The 7,195-nt window shown below is 40.0% G+C and overlaps 1 protein-coding gene across 3 annotated transcripts in view; it reads left to right on the top strand.

Moving 5' to 3' along the window:
* The window catches only part of NRP1 (neuropilin 1), a 158,735-nt gene that overhangs the window by 24,687 nt on the left and 126,853 nt on the right, over positions 1–7,195 (top strand). The window lies entirely within an intron of this gene.

Below are 7,195 nucleotides of genomic sequence, written 5' to 3'. Positions count from 1 at the left end.
GTCATTGTTGGCTGAGGATCAAGCTTTTTGCTGGTTGCTAGTGCTTTCTACTTGTAATCCTCTGCTGGGGTCCTAGACCCTCTGAGATTCAGCCATCAACTGGGGTGCTCTTGTTTCCCAAGGTCACTCAGTCCCCAGACCCTGGACACTTGACTCGCTTCTGCCTATTCTCTATCTACGACCTTCTCTGGTAGCTTGAACTTAGGTATTTGTCTTCTTTTCCTGTACTTTTAGGTCCCAATCAATCCCTTTTCACTCACCAGCCTGCTATGCCTTATACTCCAGAGTAACAGGCCTTACCTCTTCACAGGGGACTAAACCAAGTCAGCTCTGACTTTTTGGAGTTGGTTTATAGTCTTGGCATCATTTTACTGGCTTTTCAAGTGGCACATATTGAAGAGAAAGAATAAAAAGAAACTATTCACAACAGCAAAGACTTGGAACCAACCCAAATGCCCATCAGTGATAGACTGGATAAACAAAACGTAGCACATATGTGCTATGGAATATTATGCAGCCATAAACAGGATGCGTTAATGTCCTTTGCAGGAACATGGATGAAGCTGGAAGCCATCAGTCTCAGCAAACTAACACAAGAACAGAAAACCAAACACCACATGTTCTCACTCAGAAGTAGCAGCTGAGCAATGAGAACACATGGACACAGGGAGGGGAACATCATACACCGGGGCCTGTTGGGAGGCGGGGGTAGGGGGTAGGGGAGGGAGAGCATTAGGAGAAATACCTAATATAGATGACGGATTGATCAGAGCCACAAACCACCATTCTGGGGTACATGTGCAGAACAATGTAACAAACCTGTTACCTATTACCTGTGTAATTACCTAACCTGTTACCTATGTAACAAACCCGCACGTTCTGCACATGTACCCCGGAACTTAAAAAAAGAAAGAAAATGTAGGTCGTCTTTCCTTCCTTACATCCCAAGCTGGGGTCTACAGATAAGTATTATTCAGTAAATGTTAAAGACTAAATACGTGAGTAGAATGCTTTATCTTTCCATTTCATGCTCATTTGTTCCCACGAAAGGGCCCAGCCACTCTCTGAAGGTGACTGGTGTCAGTAAAATTAGAAAGGAAGGTACGTCCTCAGGGAGACATGGAAGGGACTTGGCCAGTGATATAATTTGAGAGGCGATGGTGGCCAGGATGTTAATAATGATACAAATGTCTCCATCTTTGGGTCCGAAGGAACACTAGTACTAGTGACACTAAGAGTAAATAAAGCAGCTGGGAGTGGTGGCTCACTCCTATAAGCCTAGCACTGCCTGGCTCTCATGGTGAAACCCCATCTCCACTAAAAATACAAAAATCAGCTGGGTGTGGCAGTGCACGCCTGTAATCCCAGCTGCTTGGGAGACTGAGGCAGGAGAATCGCTTGAACCTGGCAAGTGGAGGTTGCAGTGAACTGAGATCACACCATTGCACTGGGTGACAGAGGAGACGGAGCAAGACTCTGTCTCCAAAAAAAAGAAATGAAAAAAAAAAAAAGAGCAAATAAAGCAAGAGAGTAAGAGAATAGGTCCCATCTCAAACATTTTGAGAGACTTGTAAACATTTCAAGTAGGGACGTGCAAAAAAACAATGGGAAAGTGGGCAAAGCTGGACATAGAAACGTGGGAATCATTTGCAGGCTAAAGTTTAGAAATTGACGCTTTGTAGAAGGGTAAGGAGAAAACGAAAAGAAAGAAATGTCTTGAGAAAAAGCCCCCTTGATGGGATGGATGAAGGTTAGAGGGTGTTCTGGGGACAATGGGAAGGTGTCATGAGAGAGATACCAGTTAGAACAGCGTCTTGCTACCGAAAGCTGCTGAAGTGAGCATTTTAAAAACAGAAGCATTGTTCACAGTGTCAGGTGCTAGAAACAAATACAAGAAATTGTGGACATGGGTGATACAGTAACTAGGCTCACCCAGACCAGCTTCACTCAGCCCTTGGGGCAGTACCTCCTAACTCAGACATTCAGCATTGAATGCACGTGGAGAGACACAGTGCATTTCTTTGGATTTGAAAGAAATACACACAGAACATTCTAAGACATTCAAAGCAGGATGATCAAGATCTATGGCAATAAAAAGGTGTTTCACCACGTGGTCTTAAGAGGGGGAAGGGTGGAATTAACTTGGAAAACTTACATAGCCCTGTCACAGATGGCAAATACGTTTGATCTCACATAATACTTCTGACTGACTAGTAGTGGCCATTTACAATACATTTGAGAGAGTTCTTGGGAAGGAATGGCTTAACAGGTTGTAGAGTTCACTGTGGACTTGAGGAAAAATTGGTAGCACAGTGCCCCAAAGCTGCCATCTCTGCTCCATCTCTAATCTTTCAAAAGATAATGTGATTCATAAAAAGAATACTTCAGAGAATAGGTAACATTTTTTATTACATTAAAAAGTGTACTGTTTTGGAAATGGGTGCCATTTCTAAATGGGTATTAGCTTTATTTGGGACTGACATTTCTATAAATTAAGAAGAACTTTATTTGGGACTAACATTTTTGTAAATTAAGTAAAAAGGCATGTATATTTATTTTGCTTGAGCACAAAATTATCTGAAATAACTTTTCAAATCTAGACGTTGGTATACATTCTTTCAGCCTATTTTCTTTGCATTTAGAAATATGGATATGTTCCAAAAAATTGAGGCCGGGCGTGGTGGCTCACGCCTGTAATCCCCATACTTTGGGAGGCTGAGGTAGGTGGATCATTTGAGGTCAGGAGTTCAAGACCAGCCCAGCCAACATGGTGAGACCCTGTCTCTACTAAAAATACAAAACAATTAGCCAGTTGTAGTGACGTATGCCTGTAATCCCAGCTACTCAGGAGGCTGAGGCAGGAGAATCACTTGAATCCGGGAGGCAGAGGATGCGGTGAGTTGAGATCATGCCACTGAACTCCAGCCTGGGTGACAGAGTGAGACTCTTGTAAAAAAAAAAAAAAAAAAAAAAAATTGAGATTATTCTCTGTAGACAGCTTTTATCCTACCGTTTTTTCTTGAAAGTAGATGTAAAGCACTATATTAGGCTCTTAAATATACTTATTGTACACACACACACACACACACACATATATATATATATATATACACACACACACACACACACACACATAAAATTTTTGTTTTAGGTTCAAGGGTACATGTTATACTGGTAAATTGCAAGTCACAAGGGTTTAGTGTACAGATTATTTTGTCACTCTGGTAATAAGCACAGTACCCAATAGATAGTTTTTTTATCCTCTCCCTCCCCCACCCTCCACCCTCTACTCTCAAGCAGACCCTGCTGTCCGTTGTTCTTTGTACCCATATGTAATCAGTGTGTAGCTGGTAAGTGAGAATGTGCAGTATTTTATTTTCTGTTCCTGCACTAGTTCACTTAGGATGATGGCCTCCAGCTCCATCCATGTTTCTGAAAAGGACATGACATCATTATTTTTTATGGCTGCATAGTATTCCATGGTGTATATGTACCACATTTTCTTTATTCAGTCTACCATTGATGGGCTTTTAAATTGATTCCATGTATTTGCTATTGTGAATAGTGCTGTAATGAACATATGTGTGCATGTGTCTTTATGATAGAACAATTTCTATTCCTTTGGGTATATACCCAGTAATGAGATTATTTGGTCAAATGGTAATTCTTTAAATATTTTTTAAAATGAGTTTTGATAAATCACATTACGCTTTTAAAATAACTTTTATCTAAACGGCTTAGAATATTTAGGATGTTTTTAATTTTTCACGATTATAAATATAAATAACAATGGAATGAACATCTGTATACGTAAATCTTGATGTATGCTTGGGGATTTCTTTAAAAGAGATTTCTAGAAGTGTGGTTGCTGAACCAAAGAATAAAAACAGTATTAAGACTCTTGATATATACTCCAATTTGCTTCAGAAGATAATTGGAGTAATGCTCTTCTATTATTACTCTATAGATTATTGTCTATAGGTAGCTTTTATCCTGTTTTCTCTTGAAATTACATGTAAAGCATTATATTAGGCTCTTAAATATATATTATATACATAAATATAGAGAGAGATATATAACTTTTGTTTTAGGTTAGTTTTAAAGAACACCTCGGTTGAGTTTTACTTTAAACTGCATCTATATTTTCAAATAAATTGATTCCTTTTTTATGGCACAAATTGATATTTTAAATCAGGCACTGGCACACTTTCTGAAAAAGACCAGATAGGAAATATTTTAGACTTTGCATGCAAGACAGCCTCAATCTCAACTGTCCAACTTCTCCATCATTTACGAAAGTAGCCATAGACAAAAGGCAAATAAATGAGCATAACTGTGTTCCAATAAAGCTTTATTTACAAAAACAAGCAGTCAGACAGGTTTGGTTTACAGGCTATAGTTGGCTGACCTCTGTCTTAATTGAAAGTCCTGTTGTTTTGTGAAAATATTTGAATTGGGATGTCAAGAATTGGGAGGTATGCTTTGTAAAATTCCCTTTATGAAGATTTGAGCCTGTGGGATCATGAATCCTGGTTATAGTCTTGGGAATGGAGTAAATCTGCTTTTGCTGCAAAGCGATTTGGAAACTAAGCGAGGAAGCTATGAATCAGCCTGTCGTTTCAACATATGCAGAGTATGGAAAAGTCTATAAAGTTAGGCCTCTGTTTGCCACGGCAGCTGTAGCTCTGCCCTGAGTCTTTTCTTTGTATACTTCCTTGAGAAATTCAGTCCAACTCCCACAAAAGTAATCACAACTATGTTTACAAACTAATTTCACCCAATATTGATTCAATCAAAGCCTCTATCACTCATTAATGCCAGCATTTCTACACAATTCCTAGGAAAACAAAGCTGGAAGCTGAAAGGAAAAAAAGTCATCTGAGAAATAACTTTGTTCTCGTGCAACTTACCCAGCTGGGAATATTTTTCCCAGATGTTAGGCTTACGATTGCTTTTCCTTAGGTGACCCTTTATTGAGCAGCTAAAAGACATCATGGACTACCTTTAACAAAAGTGTAAAGCACAAAGGAAATTAACCAAGCATAATTTCTGAAATAATAATACTATGTCATAATTAGCAGTTAGCTGTCAAGGAAAATTGTAAACTGACCACAGGGATAAGATATGTGTTCACATATTATTTAGTCGTTGTCCAGCCTGCCTTAACCTCTTGATGCTTTTGAAGGTGATTTGAATTCAGAATCCTTATGTCAAAACAGAGGCTGAAGGAAGCTGCTTTCAGTGATCCCTCATAGATGCAGGAACACGCACACACACACACACACACACACACACCCTTCTGACCCGGCATGCAAAAGCAGCTGCCTTTGTAAACACTACATCTGAGTCCAGCAGTGGTTTCACACTCATTGTCCTGCCTCTCATTTAAGCTAGAGAAACAATGTGAGGTGGATGTAGACAGCTCTCTGCCATGAACAGAAGCGTGTTTGTGGGCTAGCCCAACCAAGTCACAAAGAGTTGTAGGGGAAAATGGTTTAACCTTAGCAAATGAATATAAACAATCACTTCCCTGCAAACACGCACATATCCTACATGTTTGTCAGCAAGAGTGAAGATTTTGGTTAGAAATACTTTTTACTAAGAAATCCCAAAATCATGTTCCCATGGTCGTAGACTTTTAGTCATGGTACATGTTTTTTTTAAACCTATAGAAATTTACACATGTACAGTTTGGCAGCTAACAGAGAATCTGACCTCTCTATTTGATTGAGGGAGAAAGTGGAGTTTAGGCTGGACGTGACTTGTCCAGTGAGTAGATCCATGGTGAGAACTTAATTCCCAGGATTCCGGAGACAACAATCTCCTCACCGAGCACACTTCCTCTTCAGCCGTATTGCCTGCCTTACTTCTTGCCTTTCCAGGTCATGCATAATTACAATTTGGTATTTGCACCCCTTTCGCAGCTAGACCTTCAGGGGGTTTATAACTTATGCTGTGTCACCCTTAAGGGCAAAACAGAGACCAATGGGTAGAAATTATAGCCCTAATATATCATGAAAAGGCTTCCAACATGTACCACTTCTTATCTTCCTAGGATGTCCAGATTCTATCTTGAGCTATTTTACCTCGAAAGGTGCACAATTTTTTTTAATCGTTTTAGTAGATTATATATGTTTGTAAAGTGCAGTCCAGCACATCAGAATATTCACCTAAATACATGATAGCAGATCTTCAGAACTGAGTTACCAATGACGTCGCACTAAACGGTTGATTGACATTCTCCTCCCCACGGGCTGTGTAGTTTATTGCACTACCATAGAGTGCTCATGCGTAGCCTGGCAGAACATACCATCATGGTGCACATTGCTCTACAGCAAGTCACTCTTCAATTTCAAAGAATCGATTGGACTGTTTACATTACTTTCAGTCAATCTGGTTGTATGGATGCTTTTGCTTTTGGAATGTCATTGCTTAGACTCAAGGCATATGGTTTTCTTCGCTGTTTCTACTCGGGTGACAGACTGCCTCGAAAAGCAGCGAGCTCTCCTTCCACCAGAAGCTTTCAAGCGGTGGCCAGATGCCATCTGCGAGGAGTGCCATGCATTTCTGTAAAGCCTCAGACCTAGACTTAATTGGATCCACAAATAAATGAGAAGTCGATTGTTGAATGCCAACCATGTGGCCTTTGGTTTACATGGGGTCATTCTCATTTCACTCCCCAGAGCACATAAGGAAAGACACAGCTTATTGCAAAGCTCTGTTTGAGTTGAATAATGTCACTGGAATGGCTGCTAGGGTCCATCATCATACACTGGAGTTCTGGTGCCCTGGTGCTAAAGAGTGGGAAGACCAGTGAGGTCCTAATTGGTAATAAATAAATAAATAGGCTTTCCTGTTTTGAAAACCCTTGAAAGAAGAGTCTATAAGAAGGGTCTTATAGAAGCAGGGCACAGTTGACTGACAGAGAACTCACAGAAAGCAAAACTCCCCAAGGGTTCTTTTTGGTGGTACTGGTTTTCCTCCCCACTGTCTCTTAGCTTTCTCCATTTTTTGCTGTGATGAAATAGACCATCTGGGGGAAGGAATTTCATTCAAAGAAAGAAAAGTCAATCAGTGAAAGAAGGCAGAATGGAGGCCAGAGAAAGAAAGGATTTTAATGAGCACATGTCTTGGGTCAACTGCTAACCTAATTACCACGATGTGTTTCCGTTATTTTCAACTATTTGGCCTGGAT

This window comes from Saimiri boliviensis, chromosome 8 (assembly GCF_048565385.1).
Source record: "Saimiri boliviensis isolate mSaiBol1 chromosome 8, mSaiBol1.pri, whole genome shotgun sequence".
NCBI lineage: Eukaryota > Metazoa > Chordata > Mammalia > Primates > Cebidae > Saimiri > Saimiri boliviensis.
Note: the sequence above shows the minus strand (reverse complement) of the source record. Positions and strands in the feature narration are given on the sequence as shown.